We start from the raw sequence: 24,842 nt of genomic DNA, 5'->3' as shown, positions 1-24,842 counted from the left end.
ATCTACATCTACATCTACATCTACATGCATACCTCCACACCTCCATGATTACAATAAAATTCTTTTAATTAATCTAGGATGATAATTCCTAGAATATGGTAGGAAGTCCTCTTTTCATGCTTTGAATGAAATTATTTTATGTGTAAATTTTTATAAAATTTTACCATAGCTTCGCTACTATAACTGATAAATCTCAATTATTTTAAAGATAAGGCTTATCTTTAAGGGAATGATTAGAATGATCCCTAATTGGATCATTAACCCTTAAATGGATTAAATAAAAATAATCATAAACTAAAAGCATAGATAAAAAAAACTATTAATTTATTCTCAAGCATAGATTAATCTTGGATTAAGAAAAAGCTTTATGAAAAGCTTCATTTGGATTGAGAATGGGTCATGAGTATGACCATTTCTTAAGTGAGAGAGAGAGAGAGAAAAACCATTAGAATTAAACATAAATGAAAATTTATGTAATTCTTTACTATCATTAATTAATTAACTTCAATAGCATTTCAAAAACCATACCAATTAAGCTTCTCAAGCTTGAGAGGGGTTGAGAAGAATGAATCATTGAGAAATTATAGAAAAGATTAAAATTCACTATACTTATCTTAAAATTTGCTTGATTCTTTGTTCACGGTAGAGGCCCCCAACCAATCAATTGGTTTAGTATGTTGATGGAGCCACTAATGGGGATTGAAGAAAGAGAGAAGTGTCAAAAACTAGTGAATTATTAAAGAATTCACAGTTCTTGGCTTAGGTGGAGTAGAGTAACAAAGCATAAGACACTATATTTTTTTCAACAAGGGAAGGCTTCTATTTATAGGAAAAATTGAGCTCCTAACCAAACAAACTGATTCTAGAATTTTCCAAGTCAGTTTGGTTGAATTTGGACTAGATTTGGACCTAGTTTGGTTACTTTTTGATTCGATTTGGTTCCATTTTGATTTGGTTTGGTTCAAGAGAGATGAGAGATAAAAATATCACATTATTTTTTAGTTTAAAACTCATTCAAGCATGTGAAATATGTACCTCCTTTAAAGAACTCCCCTTCCTTACATATGTGTCAAAATTTTATTGCTCATAGTTTTTTTACTAATAAACCTCGTACATTTTCAACTCTTCATCTTAATATGTGAAATATGCACCTTCTTTAAAGAACTTCCCTTCCTTACATATGTGTCAAAATTTTATTGCTCATAGTTTTTTTACTACTAATAAACCTTGTACATTTTCAACTCTTCATCTTATGTGAGCATTTACTCATTTTTGGGTATCTTCTTTTACAAATTGGATTTATCTCCTCCCTACACATGGATTGATGCTATTGGCCCATAGGAACCTTAATTGGACCATAATCTAATTTTTTTTTAAAATCTAGACCCTTAGACTAAGGTTCTTTATACGATATTTCCAATTAATTCCAGTTGCACATTGGAAAATTCTTTCTGAATTTCTGTTTCAGGGGGATTCATTTTAATAAGGTGAGATATTTTTCTATCCAAAAATATTCAAAATCTGAATATTCTCTCTCTAGAATATTTTCTCTCTCTAGGTTAAAACAGCCACAAACAAGATCTCTTATATTTCAGAAAAGGAATTGATTACAGGGGAATATGCTAGACATCAAAAAGGGGTTGGGGGAGGAATCTTACATTCTACCCCACTTAAAAAATGCGAGATGTCCTCATCTCGCAAACTGGGATAATTTTGTAAGATGCACGAATATGAGACGTAGAGAAAAATTTTAATCAAGATTAACCACCAAGAAAAGTCTTAAAGAAAGCAAGATAAGAACAAGATTTAAACTTTATTCATTCTCGGAACTTATACAGTAAAGATAGAAGAACTCTTTACACTTCCATAAGCCCGTCCATCATATGGTCACAAAAGCAGCACTCACAAGCTGCACAAGTATAGGGTAACTCATCTATGGGAATGATTCTGCTGGTTATTGCCGCACCTATCTCAGTGGTATGAGGTGATCTAACAAAAGGACCTCTGAGAGACAAGCCAAAAACAGGATAAAGGCATATCTTCTCATGAGGAAGAAAACACGCCAGTAAGAAGACCCGCTCAGAAAACCCAAGATGCCTTGATCTCATGACGCAGTAGTATCAGGGACCCAAACCCAAAGCTTCAATAACCATGGCCAAGCGGACATTGTTACGAAAGTGCTGCTGACCCCAGGGTGTTACCCTAGTTATGTTTTGATAGGTCCGCCATTTGGTCTGAGCTACAGAAGTTCCTAGGTGAGGAAAAAGTGAGCGCTCATACTGTTCTATAAAGTCTTTCTTCACAGACTCTCTTGCGTCTTGAAGGTGAGAAATCATCAGGGATAAAACTAATTCCTGTTGCCAAGCCATGAAGGAGATTAAGAAAGAAAGGAGATTGATGGGAGTAAGATTACTGTGAGCGACAAGTAAAAGTTACGACTTATATAAAGGAAGGAGCTAGCGTAACCTAGAAGCCAACGGTAACTTGCCACCACTGAAGTTTTACCGTCTTTCCATGATTTGTGTTTGACACATTTTTCTATAGAAGGCATTAAGAATTTTGAGATGAGGAGATAAAAGAAGCTTGTAGGCTAAGTCACCTACTTTCATTGAATTCAGATATAAGGGTCACAATATCTAGGGGATAACTTCTTATACTCCCCAAGAGATAAAGAACTTCTTTTGGGCCGTACTCGAATGAAAACCAAAACCTTGGTATCCCAAAACACCGATTCTCACTTCTGAACTCATTGTTCTAAATCCTTAAAACAGGTGGGACTCCTGAGAAGTATTCTAGGGAAAGGGTCTTCCTTTTTTAAACAGAAACTTTCTTTTATTTTAGAGAGGAAATAATTATAAGATCAGAAAGGGAGATTCTTACTCCTGTATACCTCGAAGGCTGGGGAGGAATCTTACATTCTACCCCACTTAAAAAGTGCGAGATGTCCTCATCTCGCAAGGTAGAGGACAGCTCTTTTTCTTAAGATCCAATTTTATTCTGGGGTTCCTTATATTCTGGTCAACCCAACAGAACATTGGGATAAATATCCCTTATATAGAACTCATCATTAAATAACAATTCATTCAGATCATATCATTCATATCTTTAACATGATAATGGTCCATTAGACCGAAAAGTTTCCTTCGAAACATTCCTCCACGGAAATTTCAGACAAGCAAGTTCTCAATTTGACATCCCTTAACTTGATCTACTGGTCAAGTATTAACAGTAGCAATCTGACAGCACAACCCACTAATCTCATAGTGATTTCCTGAATTCATTATCATCATTCTAGTTATGAATATCATCACAGGGACTCATCCCATTCCCCCTCATTGTGGTTTCATTATATTTCAACTAATTTTTAGTAATCATCATTTTTCAATCAGAATTTTCAATCAGAATTCAAATCAATTCATCAATTCTCAAACAGAATTAAAAATCATATCAATCACATTTGAAATCATCATCTGGATAGCATTAATGCTTATAATTTCAAGTCTTAGATTTACTCGTATATACTGTCAGTAAAGAGCTGTAGTTATACTCTTATACGGTAGTCACGGCCCTTGGAATTATAAGGTAAATACCATCATGTCTAGGCCTTAAGCAAGTCAGGGATTCTATATAATTGCGGTACTTCCATTTGAAGACCCAATTACCAAATTACGAGTTTCAGTTTGAATATCAAATTATATGAATTATATCACACAATTATAACCTTTTTGTCTTTCTAGATAAATTTTTGACATATATGTCTTCTCAGTTGATCTTTATTAACCAATGCTCTGATACCAACTGTGAGATCCCTGTTCCCACCAAGCCACAGATTCGGGATACTAGCAGCGGAAGTAGCACTTCTCACGCGGGACAGGGGTCCCACATTCGAGGCCTCACCCACGGATATCCGGATAAGAGACTAATCCGTCGGTTGTTCCAAAAGCGAACCCGAAAAAACTTCCTTTACCGGAAAGCACGGGAGATTCCACCAGGATAACTTTTTACTCTAACGTAGTCAAGATCATTTCTGATCGAGCTCGATCATTTCTGATCGAGCTGATCCAATTACATCTATAAGATACTTGGTCAGATCAAGGAAGAGACTTGCACTTGGATCATTGGGATCAACGCTTTTTTCCCCATTCAAGAGGCACAGCTGTTGATTCCTATCCATAGAACAGTTACTGTCTGGGATTTATTTTATCTATCGTAAAAACAAAAGTTTGAGTCTCGCTTTACGGATCCATCAGTCCAGCCTAACCCCATCCGATCCCATGGGTTAGCCAACCGCCCAACCACTGTAGTGATGGGATCCAATTAAGAATTTGGTTAGGTTTTGTCCCGGGTACCAAGGAAAAGAGTTCCAAGGCCCCCTAGCCAGATGTTCATGCAAAAATAAAACTAGTCACACCACTCACACACCCAATATGAAATTACCTTTTCACAGATTCAACCAGTTCAAAACAATCCTTTAATAAAACCATAGTATCACTGATCACCATCTTGCAATTTTTCCGGTTGATTCTTAATTTTTCCATTATCAGAGTATCTATGGTATCATTGGCAACTAGGACACTCACCACCTGTCCACTCAGGGGCCGTTTCCTAGTTCCTAGCCCATAATACTCGGTAATATAATCACTTATCAAGATGGACTCTCGTTGAAGATCAGCAAGATCAACCAACAGATCCATATAAAGAGCCATGGACTCATCCATTGAAGACCAGCAAGGTCAATCAACCAGATCCATGCCCGATTTTAGAAAACAACTCCTACTCTTGTTCCAATATCTTCCTCGACGTACGCGTGGGTATCCTAGGCGACCCAGAGCCCGAGCACCGTATGGTCAGCATCCTCTAGGATCCTTCGCAGGTGACCTAGCGCTTCACTCATAGGCCGCTTCCTTGGCCCCTCATCCATCGTACCGGAAGCTCACCATTTTAATCGCATCGAGGCTGGTCAAGACCTCGACCGACCTTGCTACGCGAGACGTCCTTCATTGACTCTCCGTTAGCAGTTGTAACTTTATCATCATCACGACCTTAATCACAAGACGGCCAAAATGCTTCCCCAGCATTCTTGACATAAAACAATCATTTACAAACAGCATTTACAAACAGTTTACAAATAGAGTTTCTATATTAACTCTCATTTTTCCACATTATCCCTCATCAACCCACATTACTTATTCCACATTCCATTTATATGTGTACTCATCCCATCACATCATTTTCCATCTCATCACTTCAGATTCCTTCACATCACATATCATATATTCACATCCATACATATATCCACATCCACATCCACATTCACATCCATACATCCATATCTACATGCATACATCCATATCCACATCCACATTCACATCCATACATCCATATCTACATGCATACATTCATATCTACAAGCATACATCCACAACGCCATGCATACATCCACATCCACATTCACATTCACATCCATACATCTACATCTACATGCATACATCCACCTCCACATTCACATCCACATCTATACATCTACATCTACATGCATACATCCACAACTCCATTCACATCCACATCTATACATCCACGTCTCCATTCACATCCATATCTATACATCTACATCTCAATCTACATCTACATGCATACCTCCACACCTCCATGATTACAATAAAATTCTTTTAATTAATCTAGGATGATAATTCCTAGAATATGGTAGGAAGTCCTCTTTTCATGCTTTGAATGAAATTATTTTATGTGTAAATTTTTATAAAATTTTACCATAGCTTCGCTACTATAACTGATAAATCTCAATTATTTTAAAGATAAGGCTTATCTTTAAGGGAATGATTAGAATGATCCCTAATTGGATCATTAACCCTTAATGGATTAAATAAAAATAATCATAAACTAAAAGCATAGATAAAAAAAACTATTAATTTATTCTCAAGCATAGATTAATCTTGGATTAAGAAAAAGCTTTATGAAAAGCTTCATTTGGATTGAGAATGGGTCATGAGTATGACCATTTCTTAAGTGAGAGAGAGAGAAAAACCATTAGAATTAAACATAAATGGAAATTTATGTAAATCTTTACTATCATTAATTAATTAACTTCAATAGCATTTCAAAAACCATACCAATTAAGCTTCTCAAGCTTGAGAGGGGTTGAGAAGAGAGAATCATTGAGAAATTGTAGAAAAGATCAAAATTCACTATACTTATCTTATAATTTGCTTGATTCTTTGTTCACGGTAGAGGCCCCCAACCAATCAATTGGTTTAGTATGTTGATGGAGCCACTAATGGGGATTGAAGAAAGAGAGAAGTGTCAAAAACTAGTGAATTATTAAAGAATTCACAGTTCTTGGCTTAGGTGGAGTAGAGTAACAAAGCATAAGACACTATATTTTTTTCAACAAGGGAAGGCTTCTATTTATAGGAAAAATTGAGCTCCTAACCAAACAAACTGATTCTAGAATTTTTCAAGTCAGTTTGGTTGAATTTGGACTAGATTTGGACCTAGTTTGGTTACTTTTTGATTTGATTTGGTTTCATTTTGATTTGGTTTGGTTCAAGAGAGATGAGAGATAAAAATATCACATTATTTTTGAGTTAAAACTCATTCAAGCATGTGAAATATGTACCTCCTTTAAAGAACTCCCCTTCCTTACATATGTGTCAAAATTTTATTGCTCATAGTTTTTTTACTAATAAACCTCGTACATTTTCAACTCTTCATCTTAATATGTGAAATATGCACCTTCTTTAAAGAACTTCCCTTCCTTACATATGTGTCAAAATTTTATTGCTCATAGTTTTTTTACTAATAAACCTTGTACATTTTCAACTCTTCTTCTTATGTGAGCATTTACTCATTTTTGGGTATCTTCTTTTACAAATTGGATTTATCTCCTCCCTACACATGGATTGATGCTATTGGCCCATAGGAACCTTAATTGGACCATAATCCAATTTTTTTTGAAAATCTAGACCCTTAGACTAAGGTTCTTTATACCTATTTCCAATTAATTCCAATTGCACATTGGAAAATTCTTTCTGAATTTCTGTTTCAGGGGGATTCATTTTAATAAGGTGAGATATTTTTCTATCCAAAAATATTCAAAATCTGAATATTCTCTCTCTAGAATATTTTCTCTCTCTAGGTTAAAACAGCCACAAACAAGATCTCTTATATTTCAGAAAAGGAATTGATTACAGGGGAATATGCTAGACATCAAAAAGGGGTTGGGGGAGGAATCTTACATTCTACCCCACTTAAAAAATGCGAGATATCCTCATCTCGCAAACTGGGATAATTTCGCAAGATGCACGAATATGAGACTTAGAGAAAAATTTTAATCAAGATTAACCACCAAGAAAAGTCTTAAAGAAAGCAAGATAAGAACAAGATTTAAACTTTATTCATTCTCGGAACTTATACAGTAAAGATAGAAGAACTCTTTACATTTCCATAAGCCCGTCCATCATATGGTCACAAAAGCAGCACTCACAAGCTGCACAAGTATAGGGTAACTCATCTATGGGAATGATTCTGCTGGTTATTGCCGCACCTATCTTAGTGGTATGAGGTGATCTAACAAAAGGATCTCTGAGAGGCAAGCCAAAAACGGGATAAAGGCATATCTTCTCATGAGGAAGAAAACACGCCAGTAAGAAGACCCGCTCAGAAAACCCAAGATGCCTTGATCTCATGACGCAGTAGTATCGGGGACCCAAACCCAAAGCTTCAATAACCATGGCCAAGCGGACATTGTTACGAAAGTGCTGCTGACCCCAGAGTGTTACCCTAGTTATGTTTTGATAGGTCCGCCATTTGGTCTGAGCTACAGAAGTTCCTAGGTGAGGAAAAAGTGAGCGCTCATACTGTTCTATAAAGTCTTTCTTCACAGACTCTCTTGCGTCTTGAAGGTGAGAAATCATCAGGGATAAAACTAATTCCTGTTGCCAAGCCATGAAGGAGATTAAGAAAGAAAGGAGATTGATGGGAGTAAGATTACTGTGAGCGACAAGTAAAAGTTACGACTTATATAAAGGAATGAGCTAGCGTAACCTAGAAGCCAACGGTAACTTGCCACTGAAGTTTTACCGTCTTTCCATGATTTGTGTTTGACACATTTTTCTATAGAAGGCATTAAGAATTTTGAGATGAGGAGATAAAAGAAGCTTGTAGGCTAAGTCACCTACTTTCATTGAATTTAGATATAAGGGTCACAATATCTGGGGGGATAACTTCTTATACTCCCCAAGAGATAAAGAACTTCTTTTGGGCCGTACTCGAATGAAAACCAAAACCTTGGTATCCCAAAACACCGATTCTCACTTCTGAACTCATTGTTCTAAATCCTTAAAACAGGTGGGACTCCTGAGAAGTATTCTAGGGAAAGGGTCTTCCTTTTTTAAACAGAAACTTTCTTTTATTTTAGAGAGGAAATAATTATAAGATCAGAAAGGGAGATTCTTACTCCTGTATACCTCGAAGGCTGGGGAGGACTCTTACATTCTACCCCACTTAGAAAGTGCGAGATGTCCTCATCTCGCAAGGTAGAGGACAGCTCTTTTTCTTAAGATCCAATTTTATTCTGGGGTTCCTTATATTCTGGTCAACCCAACAGAACACTGGGATAAATATCCCTTATATAGAACTCATCATTAAATAACAATTCATTCAGATCATATCATTCATATCTTTAACATGATAATGGTCCATTAGACCGAAAAGTTTCCTTCGGAACATTCCTCCACGGAAATTTCAGTCAAGCAAGTTCTCTATTTGACATCCCACTAGCAATCTGACAGCACAACCCACTAATCTCATAGTGATTTGCTGAATTCATTATCATCATTCTAGTTATGAATATCATCAGAGGGACTCATCCCATTCCCCCTCATTGTGGTTTCATTATATTTCAACTAATTTTTAAAAATCATCATTTTTCAATCAAAATTTTCAATCAGAATCCAAATCAATTCATCAATTCTCAAACAGAATTAAAAATCATATCAATCACATTCGAAATCATCATCTGGATAGCATTAATGCTTATAATTTCAAGTCTTAGATTTACTCGTATATACTGTCAGTAAAGAGCTACAGTTATACTCTCGGTATATACGATAGTCACGGCTCTTGGAATTATAAGGTAAATACCATCATGTCTAGGCCTCAAGCAAGTCAGGGATTCTATATAATTGCGGTACTTCCATTTGAAGACCCAATTACCAAATTACGAGTTTCAGTTTGAATATCAAATTATATGAATTATATCACACAATTATAACCTTTTTGTCTTTCTAGATAAATTTTTGACATATATGTCTTCTCAGTTGATCTTTATTAACCAATGCTCTGATACCAACTGTAAGATCCCTGTTCCCACCAAGCCACAGATTCGGGATACTAGCAGCGGAAGTAGCACTTCTCACGCGGGACAAGGGTCCCACATTCGGGGCCTCACCCACGAATATTCGGATAAGAGACTAATCCGTCGGTTGTTCCAAAACCGAACCCGGAAAAACTTCCTTTACCGGAAAGCACGGGCGATTCCACCAGGATAACTTTTTACTCTAACGTAGTCAAGATCATTTCTGATCGAGCTCGATCATTTTTGATCGAGCTGATCCAATTACATCTATAAGATACTTGGTCAGATCAAGGAAGAAACTTGCACTTGGATCATTGGGATCAACGCTTTTTTTCCCCATTCAAGAGGCACAGCCGTTGATTCCTATCCATAGAACAGTTACTGTCTGGGATTTATTTTATCTATCGTAAAAATAAAAGTTTGAGTCTCGATTTACGGATCCATTAGTCCAGCCTAACCCCATCCGATCCCATGGGTTAGCCAACCGCCCAACCACTGTAGTGATGGGATCCAATTAAGAATTTGGTTAGGTTTTGTCCCGGGTACCAAGGAAGAGAGTTCCAAGGCCCCCTAGCCGGATGTTCATGCAAAAATAAAACTAGTCACACCACTCACACACCCAATATGAAATTGCCTTTTCACAGATTCAACCAGTTCAAACCATAGTATCACTGATCACCATCTTCCAATTTATCCAGTTGATTCTTAATTTTCCCATCATTCCTTTATCAGAGTATCTATGGCATCATTGGCAACTAGGACGATCACCACCTGTCCACTCAGGGGCCGTTTCCTACTTCCTAGCCCATAATACTCGGCAATATAATCACTTATCAAGATGGACTCTCGTTGAAGATCAGCAAGATCAACCAACAGATCCATATAAAGAGCCATGGACTCATCCATTGAAGACCAGCAAGGTCAATCAACCAGATCCATGCCCGATTTCAGAAAACAACTCCTACTCTTGTTCCAATATCTTCCTCGACGCACGCGTGGGTATCCTAGGCGACCCAGAGCCCGAGCACCGTATGGTCAGCACCCTCTAGGATCCTTCGCAGGTGACCTAGCGCTTCACTCATAGGCCGCTTCCTTGGCCCCTCATCCACCGTACCGGAAGCTCACCATTTTAATCGCACCGAGGCTGGTCAAGACCTCGACCGACCTTGCTACGCGAGACGTCCTTCATTGACTCTCCGTTAGCAGTTGCAACTTTATCATCATCACGACCTTAATCACAAGACGGCCAAAATGCTTCCCCAGCATTCTTGACATAAAACAATCATTTACAAACAGCATTTACAAACAGTTTACAAATACAGTTTCTATATTAACTCTCATTTTTTCACATTATCCCTCATCAACCCACATTACTTATTCCACATTCCATTTATATGTGTACTCATCCCATCACATCATTTTCCATCTCATCACTTCAGATTCCTTCACATCACATATCATATATTCACATCCATACATATATCCACATTCACATCCATACATCCACATCTACATGCATACATTCATATCTACAAGCATACATCCACAACGCCATGCATACATCCACATCCACATTCACATTCACATCCATACATCTACATCTACATGCATACATCCACCTCCACATTCACATCCACATCTATACATCTACATCTACATGCATACATCCACAACTCCATTCACATCCACATCTATACATCTACATCCATACATCCACGTCTCCATTCACATCCATATCTATACATCTACATCTACATGCATACCTCCACACCTCCATGATTACAATAAAATGCTTTTAATTAATCTAGGATGATAATTCCTAGAATATGGTAGGAAGTCCTCTTTTCATGCTTTGAATGAAATTATTTTATGTGTAAATTTTTATAAAATTTTACCATAGCTTCGCTACTATAACTGATAAATCTTAAATATTTTAAAGATAAGGCTTATCTTTAAGAAAATGATTAGAATGATCCCTAATTGGATCATTAACTCTTAATGGATTAAATAAAAATAATCATAAACTAAAAGCATAGATTAAAAAAACTATTAATTTATTCTCAAGCATAGATTAATCTTGAATTAAGAAAAAGCTTTATGAAAAGCTTCATTTGGATTGAGAATGGGTCATGAGTATGACCATTTCTTAAGTGAGAGAGAGAAAGAAAAACCATTAGAATTAAACATAAATGGAAATTTATGTAATTCTTTACTATCATTAATTAATTAACTTCAATAGCATTTCAAAAACCATACCAATTAAGCTTCTCAAGCTTGAGAGGGGTTGAGAAGAGAGAATCATTGAGAAATTATAGAAAAGATCAAAATTCACTATACTTATCTTATAATTTGCTTGATTCTTTGTTCACGGTAGAGGCCCCCAACCAATCAATTGGTTTAGTATGTTGATGGAGCCACCAATGGGGATTGAAGAAAGAGAGAAGTGTCAACAACTAGTGAATTATTAAAGAATTCACAGTTCTTGGCTTAGGTGGAATAGAGTAACAAAGCATAAGACACTATATTTTTTTCAACAAGGGAAGGCTTCTATTTATAGGAAAAATTGAGCTCCTAACCAAACAAACTGATTCTAGAATTTTCCAAGTCAGTTTGGTTGAATTTGGACTAGATTTGGACCTAGTTTGGTTACTTTTTCATTCGATTTGGTTCCATTTTGATTTGGTTTGGTTCAAGAGAGATGAGAGATAAAAATATCACATTATTTTTGAGTTTAAAACTCATTCAAGCATGTGAAATATGTACCTCCTTTAAAGAACTCCCCTTCCTTACATATGTGTCAAAATTTTATTGCTCATAGTTTTTTTTACTAATAAACCTCGTACATTTTCAACTCTTCATCTTATGTGAAATATGCACCTTCTTTAAAGAACTTCCCTTCCTTACATATGTGTCAAAATTTTATTGCTCATAGTTTTTTTTACTAATAAACCTTGTACATTTTCAACTCTTCATCTTATGTGAGCATTTACTCATTTTTGGGTATCTTCTTTTACAAATTGGATTTATCTCCTCCCTACACATGGATTGATGCTATTGGCCCATAGGAACCTTAATTAGACCATAATCCAAAATTTTTTGAAAATCTAGACCCTTAGACTAAGGTTCTTTATACCTATTTCCAATTAATTCCAATTGCACATTGGAAAATTCTTTCTGAATTTCTGTTTCAGGGGGATTCATTTTAATAAGGAGAGATATTTTTCTATCCAAAAATATTCAAAATCTGAATATTCTCTCTCTAGAATATTTTCTCTCTCTAGGTTAAAACAGCCACAAACAAGATCTCTTATATTTCAGAAAAGGAATTGATTACAGGGGAATATGCTAGACATCAAAAAGGGGTTGGGGGAGGAATCTTACATTCTGCCCCACTTAAAAAATGCGAGATGTCCTCATCTTGCAAACTGGGATAATTTCGTAAGATGCACGAATATCAGACGTAGAGAAAAATTTTAATCAAGATTAACCACCAAGAAAAGTCTTAAAGAAAGCAAGATAAGAACAAGATTTAAACTTTATTCATTCTCGGAACTTATACAGTAAAGATAGAAGAACTCTTTACACTTCCATAAGCCCGTCCATCATATGGTCACAAAAGCAGCACTCACAAGCTGCACAAGTATAGGATAACTCATGTATGGGAATGATTCTGCTGGTTATTGCCGCACCTATCTCAGTGGTATGAGGTGATCTAACAAAAGGACCTCTGAGAGGCAAGCCAAAAACGGAATAAAGGCATATCTTCTCATGAGGAAGAAAACACGCCAGTAAGAAGACCCGCTTAGAAAACCCAAGATGCCTTGATCTCATGATGCAGTAGTATCGGGGACTCAAACCCAAAGCTTCAATAACCATGGCCAAGCGGACATTGTTACGAAAGTGCTGCTGACCCCAGGGTGTTACCCTAGTTATGTTTTGATAGGTCCGTCATTTGGTCTGAGCTACAGAAGTTCCTAGGTGAGGAAAAAGTGAGCGCTCATACTGTTCTATAAAGTCTTTCTTCACAGACTCTCTTGCGTCTTGAAGGTGAGAAATCATCAGGAATAAAACTAATTCCTATTGCCAAGCCATGACGGAGATTAAGAAAGAAAGGAGATTGATGGGAGTAAGATTACTGTGAGCGACAAGTAAAAGTTACGACTTATATAAAGGAAGGAGCTAGCGTAACCTAGAAGCCAACGGTAACTTGCCACTGAAGTTTTACCGTCTTTCCATGATTTGTGTTTGACACATTTTTCTATAGAAGGCATTAAGAATTTTGAGATGAGATAAAAGAAGCTTGTAGGCTAAGTCACCTACTTTCATTGAATTCAGATATAAGGGTCACAATATCTGGGGGGATAACTTCTTATACTCCCCAAGAGATAAAGAACTTCTTTTGGGCCGTACTCGAATGAAAACCAAAACCTTGGTATCCCAAAACACCGATTCTCACTTCTGAACTCATTGTTCTAAATCCTTAAAACAGGTGGGACTCCTGAGAAGTATTCTAGGGAAAGGGTCTTCCTTTTTTAAACAAAAACTTTCTTTTATTTTAGAGAGGGAATAATTATAAGATCAAAAAGGGAGATTCTTACTCCTGTATACCTCGAAGGCTGGGGAGGAATCTTACATTCTACCCCACTTAAAAAGTGCGAGATGTTCTCATCTCGCAAGGTAGAGGACAGCTCTTTTTCTTAAGATCCAATTTTATTCTGGGGTTCCTTATATTCTGGTCAACCCAACAGAACACTGGGATAAATATCCCTTATATAGAACTCATCATTAAATAACAATTCATTCAGATCATATCATTCATATCTTTAACATGATAATGGTCCATTAGAGCGAAAAGTTTCCTTCGGAACATTCCTCCACGAAAATTTCAGTCAAGCAAGTTCTCAATTTGACATCCCTTAACTTGATCTACCGGTCAAGTATTAACAGTAGCAATCTGACAGCACAACCCACTAATCTCATAGTGATTTGCTGAATTCATTATCATCATTCTAGTTATGAATATCATCAGAGGGACTCATCCCATTCCCCCTCATTGTGGTTTCATTATATTTCAACTAATTTTTAAAAATCATCATTTTTCAATCAGAATTTTCAATCAGAATCCAAATCAATTCATCAATTCTCAAACAGAATTAAAAATCATATCAATCACATTCGAAATCATCATCTGGATAGCATTAACGCTTATAATTTCAAGTCTTAGATTTACTCGTATATACTGTCAGTAAAGAGCTGCAGTTATACTCACGGTATATACGGTAGTCACGGCTCTTGGAATTATAAGGTAAATACCATCATGTCTAGGCCTCTAGCAAGTCAGGGATTCTATATAATTGCGGTACTTCCATTTGAAGACCCAATTACCAAATTACGAGTTTCAGTTTGAATATCAAATTATATGAATTATATCACACAATTATAACCTTTTTGTCTTTCTAGATAAATTTTTGACATATATGTCTTCTCAGTTGATCTTTATTAACCAATGCTCTGATACCAACTGTAAGATCCATGTTCCCACCGAGCCACAGATTCGGGATACTAGCAGCGGAAGTAGCATTTCTCGCGCGGGACAAGGGTCCCACATTCGGGGCCTCACCCACGGATATCCGGATAAGAGACTAATCCGTCGGTTCTTCCAAAACCGAACCCGAAAAAACTTCCTTTACCGAAAAGTACGGGCGATTCCACTAGGATAACTTTTTACTCTAACGTAGTCAAGATCATTTCTGATCGAGCTGATCCTTGGGATCAATGCTTTTTTTTTTCCCATTTAAGAGGCACAGCCGTTGATTCCTATCCATAGAACAGTTATTGTCTGGGATTTATTTTATCTATCGTAAAAACAAAAGTTTGAGTCTCGATTTACGGATCCATCAGTCCAGCCTAACCCCATCCGATCCCATGGGTTAGCCAACCACCCAACCACTGTAGTGATGGGATCCAATTAAGAATTTGGTTAGGTTTTGTCCCGGGTACCAAGGAAAAGAGTTCCAAGGCCCCCTAGCCGGATGTTCATGCAAAAATAAAACTAGTCACACCACTCACACACCCAATATGAAATTGCCTTTTCACAGATTCAACCAGTTCAAACCATAGTATCACTGATCACCATCTTCCAATTTATCCAGTTGATTCTTAATTTTCCCATCATTCCTTTATCAGAGTATCTATGGCATCATTGGCAACTAGGACACTCACCACCTGTCCACTCAGGGGCCGTTTCCTAGTTCCTAGCCCATAATACTCTGCAATATAATCACTTATCAAGATGGACTCTCGTTGAAGATCAGCAAGATCAACCAACAGATCCATATAAAGAGCCATGGACTCATCCATTGAAGACCAGCAAGGTCAATCAACCATATCCATGCCCGATTTTAGAAAACAACTCCTACTCTTGTTCCAATATCTTCCTCGACGCACGCGTTGTCGTGCTGTGGCACGTCTATGCAGTGAAAGCATGTTCATGGAACAACTTATGTGGAATCTGGGCCTTGAGCAGCAAGGACAGATATGGAAGGTATTCACTCAGATACAGTGGCATTGGAAGCTGTATGAAGATGTACAGGATGGGACACTCCAATTCATGTGGATGCGGCCAGCGGTGGTTTTGTGGTACCATTTTTGTACCCGGAGATAAAGTGGGATTTTAGGTTACCATGTGTGAGGAGCATTGATGTGAGTGGCCATTATTGAGGCAAGAAAAATAAATGAAATATATGATACATGTGGCCAATAATATAAAGGGCCACATGGAAGCTTTGTGAGGGGCCAACGTAGCTGCCAGCACATAGCCTAGAAGCTGGCGAAAAATCCAGAAGGTGGCCGCCCAGAGAGGAATCCGGCCGTCGTGGACGAAGGGAGGGGGCTCGCCTACTCGAAAGAAGGGGGGGGGGGAAGCCCGCCTCGGCAAGGGGGGCAGCTCTGCTCTACCTCCAAGATGATCTTCATGCAACAGCCCAACCTGCTGGAGCTCAGAGCCCCGATCAAGATTGTAGCTCAGAAAGGAAGGAGCTGCTGTGGAATTCTGTGTGGAGATGGAATGGCCTGTAAGATGGTCTATAGGAAAGGTAGGCCAATTTTTTTTGTAAAAATGAAATCGTCATGAAGCTGCATACAGGAAACCGTCTCAGTGCTATGAGAGAGAACTGCATGAAGACATGGAGCAGTGGGTATATGCCTTGGTGTTTGCTTGCAGGAAATTTAAAGTTTATTTGCTTCCAAAGAAGTTTGTGGTTTTGACATCATCGAATATGTTACCTGATGTGGTCATGCATCTAAAGCCAGGCAAGCGTATCATGAAGTGGGATTTGGAATTACAAGAGTACGAGTTTGATTTTCAGATTGATCGTTCGAAGAAGTCTCAGTTGGCAGATGTTCTAGTCAATAAAGAGGCAAATATGCCTTCTTATCCCAGGATGGTAGAAGCAAATCTTGATGAAGAAGCTGATATTGTGGAGGCGTTTACCTTGTGGTTTTATGGAGCATATCGTAAGGTTCTCCAACGAGCAAGTGGTGGAGTTGTCATACAGGATCCTCAAGGTTAAGAAAGATTCAATGAAGACATGATGGTTCTATGGTATAAAGAAGCTTGCTAAGGAGTTTGAAGTGATTCAGTTCAAGCATGTATCGAGGGAGAAGAATCACCTTGCTGATGCTTTGGCTAGTGAAAAGCTTCAAAGTCATGTCATGGGTTTACAGGTACCACAGGCTACGTATGTAGGAAGGGAGACTCTTAAGGATGTAGAAGCTTTCTTTGATGCAGGTCAATGTCCAGACTCAATGACAAGAGTGTAGAAGAGAAGGATTGTAATGAAGGCTCGTCACTACACTAAGATCGGCGAGGATCTTATGGCTTTGGGTAGGGATGGAGTTCTAAGAAGGGTGCCTTTCAAAGAAGAGATTGGGCTTATATTGCATCAATGTCATGATGAGAGCGGACATCAGGGGAAAGACCAGGTTCTGTTTCACATTTTGAGAGCAGGTTTTTGGTGGCCTTCATTGGTAAGAGATGTTCATTATTGGTGCAGAACTTGTCATCCATGTCAAGTTAGTGGTATGTTTATCTTGGGAAGGCACATCAAGGTGGAAGTACAAGCAAAAGAGCAAAGACCTCCTCACCAACAGAGCTACCCTCAACCTTCAATGCAGCAAGGGCCTATGCTGATGAGTGGCTATTTGTTCAAGCTGGTTTGGTGAAGTTCTAGCATTGTGTTTGAAGTAAATGTAACAGATTCGAACTTGCAGAAATGTAAACTACGCTGTGATCCATATGTATTTATGGCAACCTACCCTCTCGCAGCAACCACCGCCATCCCAGCAGCCCATCTCTCCAGCTACAATGCAGCAAGCTTTTGCTGGTGATGCCCCTTGAAGTTCAACCACTACTCTCACAGCCAGACACCCAGTGTGTTCCCGGCTAGACCGCACACGTCATGACAGCTTTGGTGAACCCGACGTGAAACAGCTGGGGTGAGAGTAGAAGGGGAATCATGGGTGATCAACAGGAGCAGCAAGGATTTCGTCCGGACGTCAACACCATGCAGATGTTTCAGGCGTTTGTGCTCTACATGCAACAGCAACAGGCAGTCGAAAGAAGGCTGGGTGAAGTGGGAAAACAAAGGTAATGTTACCTGATTTGAATGCTGGATGAAAAACGATATGATATCTGGAATATATGGATACATGCAAGATGACATACAAATCAAGATGATGCTTGAGGAAAATTAGAGCAAATAGATACACAGTCAGGGCTTTCTGAAAGGCAAGTACAAAAATGAAGGAAATATACTATAATGATGCTATATCTTAGCTGCTTGGAGAACTTCTAAAGCATGACAAGGATGCAAAGAAGGTAAAAATAATGGCAGACAAAGCAAAGAAGGCTATAGGGGCCTATGACACTGATGCATTTCTCGAAAAGAGAGAGCCAAGAGCTTATAGGACTTGTAGTCTTCCATAATAAAACTATTAGGGAAGAAGAAGGATTACAAGGGCTTATGACACTTGTTCACCTCAGGAGAAGGGGCTGGCAAGGAGCTTGTATAGACTTGTAGTTCTCTCTTAGAACTGTAGAATGGCAACAAGGGCTTGTGACACTCATCCTTCTCGACAGCTGAGGAAGGAGAGGAGCTTGCAATGACTTGATCCATTCTTGCCACTTCAAGGGCCTATGACACTCATCTATTCCAATAACCAAGGATAGAGAGGAGCTTGTAGTGACTTGAAGCTAACCCTTTGTCTCAAGGGCTTACGACACTCGACCTTTCTGATAGCTGAGGAAGGTGAGGAGCTTGTATTGACTTGAGGTCTTCCCTACAAGTTACAAAACAGATAGAATGCTCAAGAACTCATGAATGCCGGAAAGGTGGACACTTCTTTGTACTCTGATTGTCAGGATATCTGAAAGAAACTCTTTGAAAAGCAGAGCTAAATGTATGCAATGATGATCTGGATGAATGGTTCGACATAGAGAAAGCCCAAAACATCAGAAGGATAAAAGGAATGCCAATGCAGAATGCTGAAGAATTGAGAGTATGAACATGGAGATTAAAGCTCTACTCATTGTTCAGGGAAGCCATATATGATGGAATTATATGTACACATGGAATGCTCATTTGTAATACATGAATAGACTATGTGCCAGTTAATGACTGCAACCAGTTAGAGTCTTTGAAAAGAAGCTCATGGTGATTTGAAGCAGTACAGGGCATCGGTGGAAGGGGAGGCAAACTGATAAAAAGCTACAGGAAGAAATTCCATCAGCCCCAGGACAAATCTCTGCAGGAGTGACACCATATCTTGCAGTTCATGGTTTTGGTCAGAGCCCCTACATTAAACCCATCGAATCTCAAGCTATTCCGGTGGAAGAGAGTAAAAAAGCAGAGGGCAAGGACTTACTTGTCACACCAGGATCATCTGGTTATGAGGGTGCTATGGCAATGGATTATGATAAGCCATCATCTGATGAAACTGATAATGTTCCAAAAACTACAGACAATGCTGCAGCTTGGTACACACCAACTCCATCAGAAAATGTTTCTGAAACTGAGCAGGCCCAGAAGAAGTCATTGAAAGAGAGCGCCTCTGAAGGGATGGCTGCCACCAAAGACACTGCTGTCACTGGTGCAGTAGCAGCAGGTGGTGGTGCTATGGGTGTAAAATCTGTCTCAGGTGAATGTGAGAACAGAGACATGAGTGGGGGCAAGAAGAGCATGCTAGAGAAAGCTAAGGAGAGAATATTTGGCTCCTCTAAATCAATGAATGAAGGGTCTGAACAATTTTCAGCAGCAGGAGATGAGCAGTTGAAGGCTTGTGAAAGCAAGCCAACGGTCGCTGGCAGAGCTGTTGGTACTGTTGTAAGCCTTAAAGATACTGTTGCTTCAAAGCTTAGCTATGGTGCTAAGATCCCAACAAGTGATGGGACAGCACAAGGTGAAGCCATGCCTATGGAGACTGATAAAGCTAGTAATCAAGAGAATGTACGTGATCAGTCTTCCAAATCTGTCTTGCAGAGGCTGCAGGATAGTGCCGCTGGTGCAAAGAGTGCGGTCGCAAGCAAGCTTGGATATGGTGGAAATGTGATTCATTTGTTCAGCAAATTGCAACAGACAAGTGTAATTCCAGGGAATTACATGTATGTTGCTGTTTTAAAAGCATGTTCAAGTATGGAAACTCTTCATGAGGAAGCGCAGGATGTGTTTGATGGGTTGCCACGTCCAGATGTAGTTTCATGGAATGCACTTATTGCAGGATATGCTGAGCAAAGCCTTTCTAAGGAAGCACTGACCCTTTTAGAACCTATGCAAGCAAAAGGTATGTCTCCAGATGCCATCACATTTATTTGCAGCTTGAGAGCTTGTGGGAGCATAGGGCTTCTTGACAGTGTTCAAAAACTACATGTTGACCTTGCCAAGAAGGGTTTTGATGGAGAACCTTCTGTTGGCAACACATTGGTAGATGTGTATGCCAAATGTGGCTCACTTATAGAAGGACGAGAAGTGTTGAACAAACTTCCGGTTCAAGATGTATTCTCCTGGAATGCGCTTCTTGCAGGTTATGCTGAACATGAACAAGGCTTTGGTGAGGAGATTGTAGATTGTTTGGATCAGATGCAACTGAAGGGAGTTCCTCTAAACCTTGCTACATGCATTTCCTATTTGAAAGCATACGGCAGCATAGGAGCCATAAGAAAAGGTCAAGAAATGTATGCTGAGGTTACAAAGAAGGGATATGAACAAAATCCTTTTGTTGGCAGCACTATCTTGGATATATATGGCAAATGTGGCTCACTTTCAGAAGCAGAGCAAGTGTTCCACAAGCTACCCGTTCGAGAGCTAGTGTCATGGACTGCTTTGATTGCAGGATATGCTTCAAAAGGGCTTGGTTCCAAAGTGCTCAGCTATTTTGAGCAGATGCAATCGGAGGGGATCTCTCCTTCTGCTGTTACATTTATATGTGGATTAAGATCTTGTGGCAGCACAGGAGCTCTAGACATGGGTAGAGGAATGCATGCTGAGATTGTGAAGCAGGGATTTGAAAGAGATCTTTCTGTTGGAAACATGCTGAGTGATATGTACGCTAAGTGTGGTTCATTTGCAGAGTCATGGAAAGTCTTTGATAAGTTATCAGTTCGAGATGTTGTTTCTTGGACTGCACTTATTGCAGGATATGCTCAATATGGCTTCAATGAAGAGGTTCTGAACTGTTTGGAACAGATGCAACTAGAGGGTGTTGCATCTCCTGATGCTGTCACATATGTTTGCAGCATGAAAGCTTGTGGTATTTTGGGAGAGATAGAGAGGGGACGAGGGATACATGGTGATGCTATTAAACAGGGACTTGGAGAAAATCTCTATGTCAACAATGCTATCCTGGATATGTATGCTAAGTGCAGTTCATTTGTGGAAATGCAGTGCTTGTTTAACAAAATGTCGGTATGGGATGCAGTCTCGTGGAATGTATTCATGGCTGGCTATAATGATCAGGGTCTCTTGAGGAAGCTCAGAGAGTGTTTGTCAATTTAGGACAAGAAGGTGTGGTGCCATGGACTACTATGATTGTAGGATATTCTCAACATGGACATGGACAAGCAGGACTTTTTGAACAAAATGCAACAGGAGAGGCAAATGCCCAATAATGTTACTCTTATCAGTGCCTTGAATGCATGTTCAAGTATAGCTGCCCTTTCCCAAGGCAAGCTAGTCCATGATCGCTTGATGGCTAGTGGCTTTGAGTTAGATGCAGTGGTTGGGATTGCCCTTATCAATATGTATACGAAATGTGGGAGTCTGGAGAGTGCAGCCAGGGTGTTCAAAACTTGGCATATCAAAGATAAGAGATATGGACTACCCTGAGCGTAAGGCACCAGCCTATATAGCAACTTGGTGGCACATACCGGAGGATGTGCAGGTTTAGAGGGGGTCGATGTCGTGCTGTGGCACGTCTATGCAGTGAAAGCATGTTCATGGAACAACTTATGTGGAATCTGGGCCTTGAGCAGCAAGGACAGATATGGAAGGTATTCACTCAGATACAGTGGCATTGGAAGCTGTATGAAGATGTACAGGATGGGACACTCCAATTCATGTGGATGCGGCCAGCGGTGGTTTTGTGGTACCATTTTTGTACCCGGAGATAAAGTGGGATTTTAGGTTACCATGTGTGAGGAGCATTGATGTGAGTGGCCATTATTGAGGCAAGAAAAATAAATGAAATATATGATACATGTGGCCAATAATATAAAGGGCCACATGGAAGCTTTGTGAGGGGCCAACGTAGCTGCCAGCACGTAGCCTAGAAGCTGGCGAAAAATCCAGAAGGTGGCCGCCCAGAGAGGAATCCGGCCGTCGTGGACGAAGGGAGGGGGCTCGCCTACTCGAAAGAAGGGGGGGGGAAAGCCCGCCTCGGCAAGGGGGGGCAGCTCTGCTCTACCTCCAAGATGATCTTCATGCAACAGCCCAACCTGCTGGAGCTCAGAGCCCCGATCAAGATTGTAGCTCAGAAAGGAAGGAGCTACTGTGGAATTCTGTGTGGAGATGGAATGGCCTGTAAGATGGTCTATAGGAAAGGTAGGCCAATTTTTTTTGTAAAAATGAAATCGTCATGAAGCTGCATACAGGAAACCGTCTCAGTGCTATGAGAGAGAACTGCATGAAGACATGGAGCAGTGGGTATATGCCTTGGTGTTTGCTTGCAAGAAATTTAAAGTTTTTTTTGCTTCCAAAGAAGTTTGTGGTTTTGACATCATCGAATATGTTACCTGATGTGGTCATGCATCTAAAGCCAGGCAAGCGTATCATGAAGTGGGATTTGGAATTACAAGAGTACGAGTTTGATTTTTAGATTGATCGTTCGAAGAAGTCTCAGTTGGCAGATGTTCTAGTCAATAAAGAGGCAAATATGCCTTCTTATCCCAGGATGGTAGAAGCAAATCTTGATGAAGAAGCTGATATTGTGGAGGCGTTTACCTTGTGGTTTTATGGAGCATATCGTAAGGTTCTCCAACGAGCAAGTGGTGGAGTTGTCATACAGGATCCTCAAGGTTAAGAAAGATTCAATGAAGACATGGTTCTATGGTATAAAGAAGCTTGCTAAGGAGTTTGAAGTGATTCAGTTCAAGCATGTATCGAGGGAGAAGAATCACCTTGCTGACGCTTTGGCTAGTGAAAAGCTTCAAAGTCATATCATGGGTTTACAGGTACCACAGGCTACGTATGTAGGAAGGGAGACTCTTAAGGATGTAGAAGCTTTCTTTGATGCAGGTCAATGTCCAGACTCAATGACAAGAGTGTAGAAGAGAAGGATTGTAATGAAGGCTCGTCACTACACTAAGATCGGCGAGGATCTTATGGCTTTGGGTAGGGATGGAGTTCTAAGAAGGGTGCCTTTCAAAGAAGAGATTGGGCTTATATTGCGTCAATGTCATGTCATCCATGTCAAGTTAGTGGTATGTTTATCTTGGGAAGGCACATCAAGGTGGAAGTACAAGCAAAAGAGCAAAGACCTCCTCACCAACAGAGCTACCCTCAACCTTCAATGCAGCAAGGGCCTATGCTGATGAGTGGCTATTTGTTCAAGCTGGTTTGGTGAAGTTCTAGCATTGTGTTTGAAGTAAATGTAACAGATTCGAACTCGCAGAAATGTAAACTACGCTGTGATCCATATGTATTTATGGCAACCTACCCTCTCGCAGCAACCACCGCCATCCCAGCAGCCCATCTCTCCAGCTACAATGCAGCAAGCTTTTGCTGGTGATGCCCCTTGAAGTTCAACCACTACTCTCACAGCCAGACACCCAGTGTGTTCCCGGCTAGACCGCACACGTCATGACAGCGTGGGTATCCTAGGCGACCCAGAGCCCGAGCACGGTATGGTCAGCACCCTCTAGGATCCTTCGCAGGTGACCTAGCGCTTCACTCATAGGCCGCTTCCTTGGCCCCTCATCCACCGTACCGGAAGCTCACCATTTTAATCGCACCGAGGCTGGTCAAGACCTCGGCCGACCTTGCTATGCGAGACGTCCTTCATTGACTCTCCGTTAGCAGTTGCAACTTTATCATCATCACGACCTTAATCACAAGATGGCCAAAATGCTTCCCCAGCATTCTTGACATAAAACAATCATTTACAAACAGCATTTACAAACAGTTTACAAATACAGTTTCTATATTAACTCTCATTTTTCCACATTATCCCTCATCAACCCACATTACTTATTCCACATTCCATTTATATGTGTACTCATCCTATCACATCATTTTCCATCTCATCACTTCAGATTCCTTCACATCACATATCATATATTCACATCCATACATATATCCACATCCACATCCACATTCACATCCATACATCCACATCTACATGCATACATTCATATCTACAAGCATACATCCACAACTCCATGCATACATCCACATCCACATTCACATTCACATCCATACATCTACATCTACATGCATACATCCACCTCCACATTCACATCCACATCTATATATCTACATCTACATGCATACATCCACAACTCCATTCACATCCACATCCATACATCCACGTCTCCATTCACATCCATATCTATACATCTACATCTACATGCATACCTCCACACCTCCATGATTACAATAAAATTCTTTTAATTAATCTAGGATGATAATTCCTAGCATATGGTAGGAAGTCCTCTTTTCATGCTTTGAATGAAATTATTTTATGTGTAAATTTTTATAAAATTTTACCATAGCTTCGCTACTATAACTGATAAATCTCAATTATTTTAAAGATAAGGCTTATCTTTAAGGGAATGATTAGAATGATCCCTAATTGGATCATTAACCCTTAATGGATTAAATAAAAATAATCATAAACTAAAAGCATAGATAAAAAAAACTATTAATTTATTCTCAAGCATAGATTAATCTTGGATTAAGAAAAAGCTTTATGAAAAGCT

General features: G+C 39.3%; 1 pseudogene; it reads left to right on the top strand.

The window, feature by feature from the left end:
• The first annotated feature begins 16,557 nt into the window (after window positions 1-16,557).
• Window positions 16,558-17,771, top strand: LOC147602560 (uncharacterized; annotated as a pseudogene).
• Window positions 17,772-24,842: the final 7,071 nt, after the last annotated feature.

This window comes from Cibotium barometz, unplaced genomic scaffold (genome assembly GCF_041138505.1).
Source record: "Cibotium barometz isolate CiBa-2024 unplaced genomic scaffold, ASM4113850v1 ctg497, whole genome shotgun sequence".
NCBI lineage: Eukaryota > Viridiplantae > Streptophyta > Polypodiopsida > Cyatheales > Cibotiaceae > Cibotium > Cibotium barometz.
Note: the sequence above shows the minus strand (reverse complement) of the source record. Positions and strands in the feature narration are given on the sequence as shown.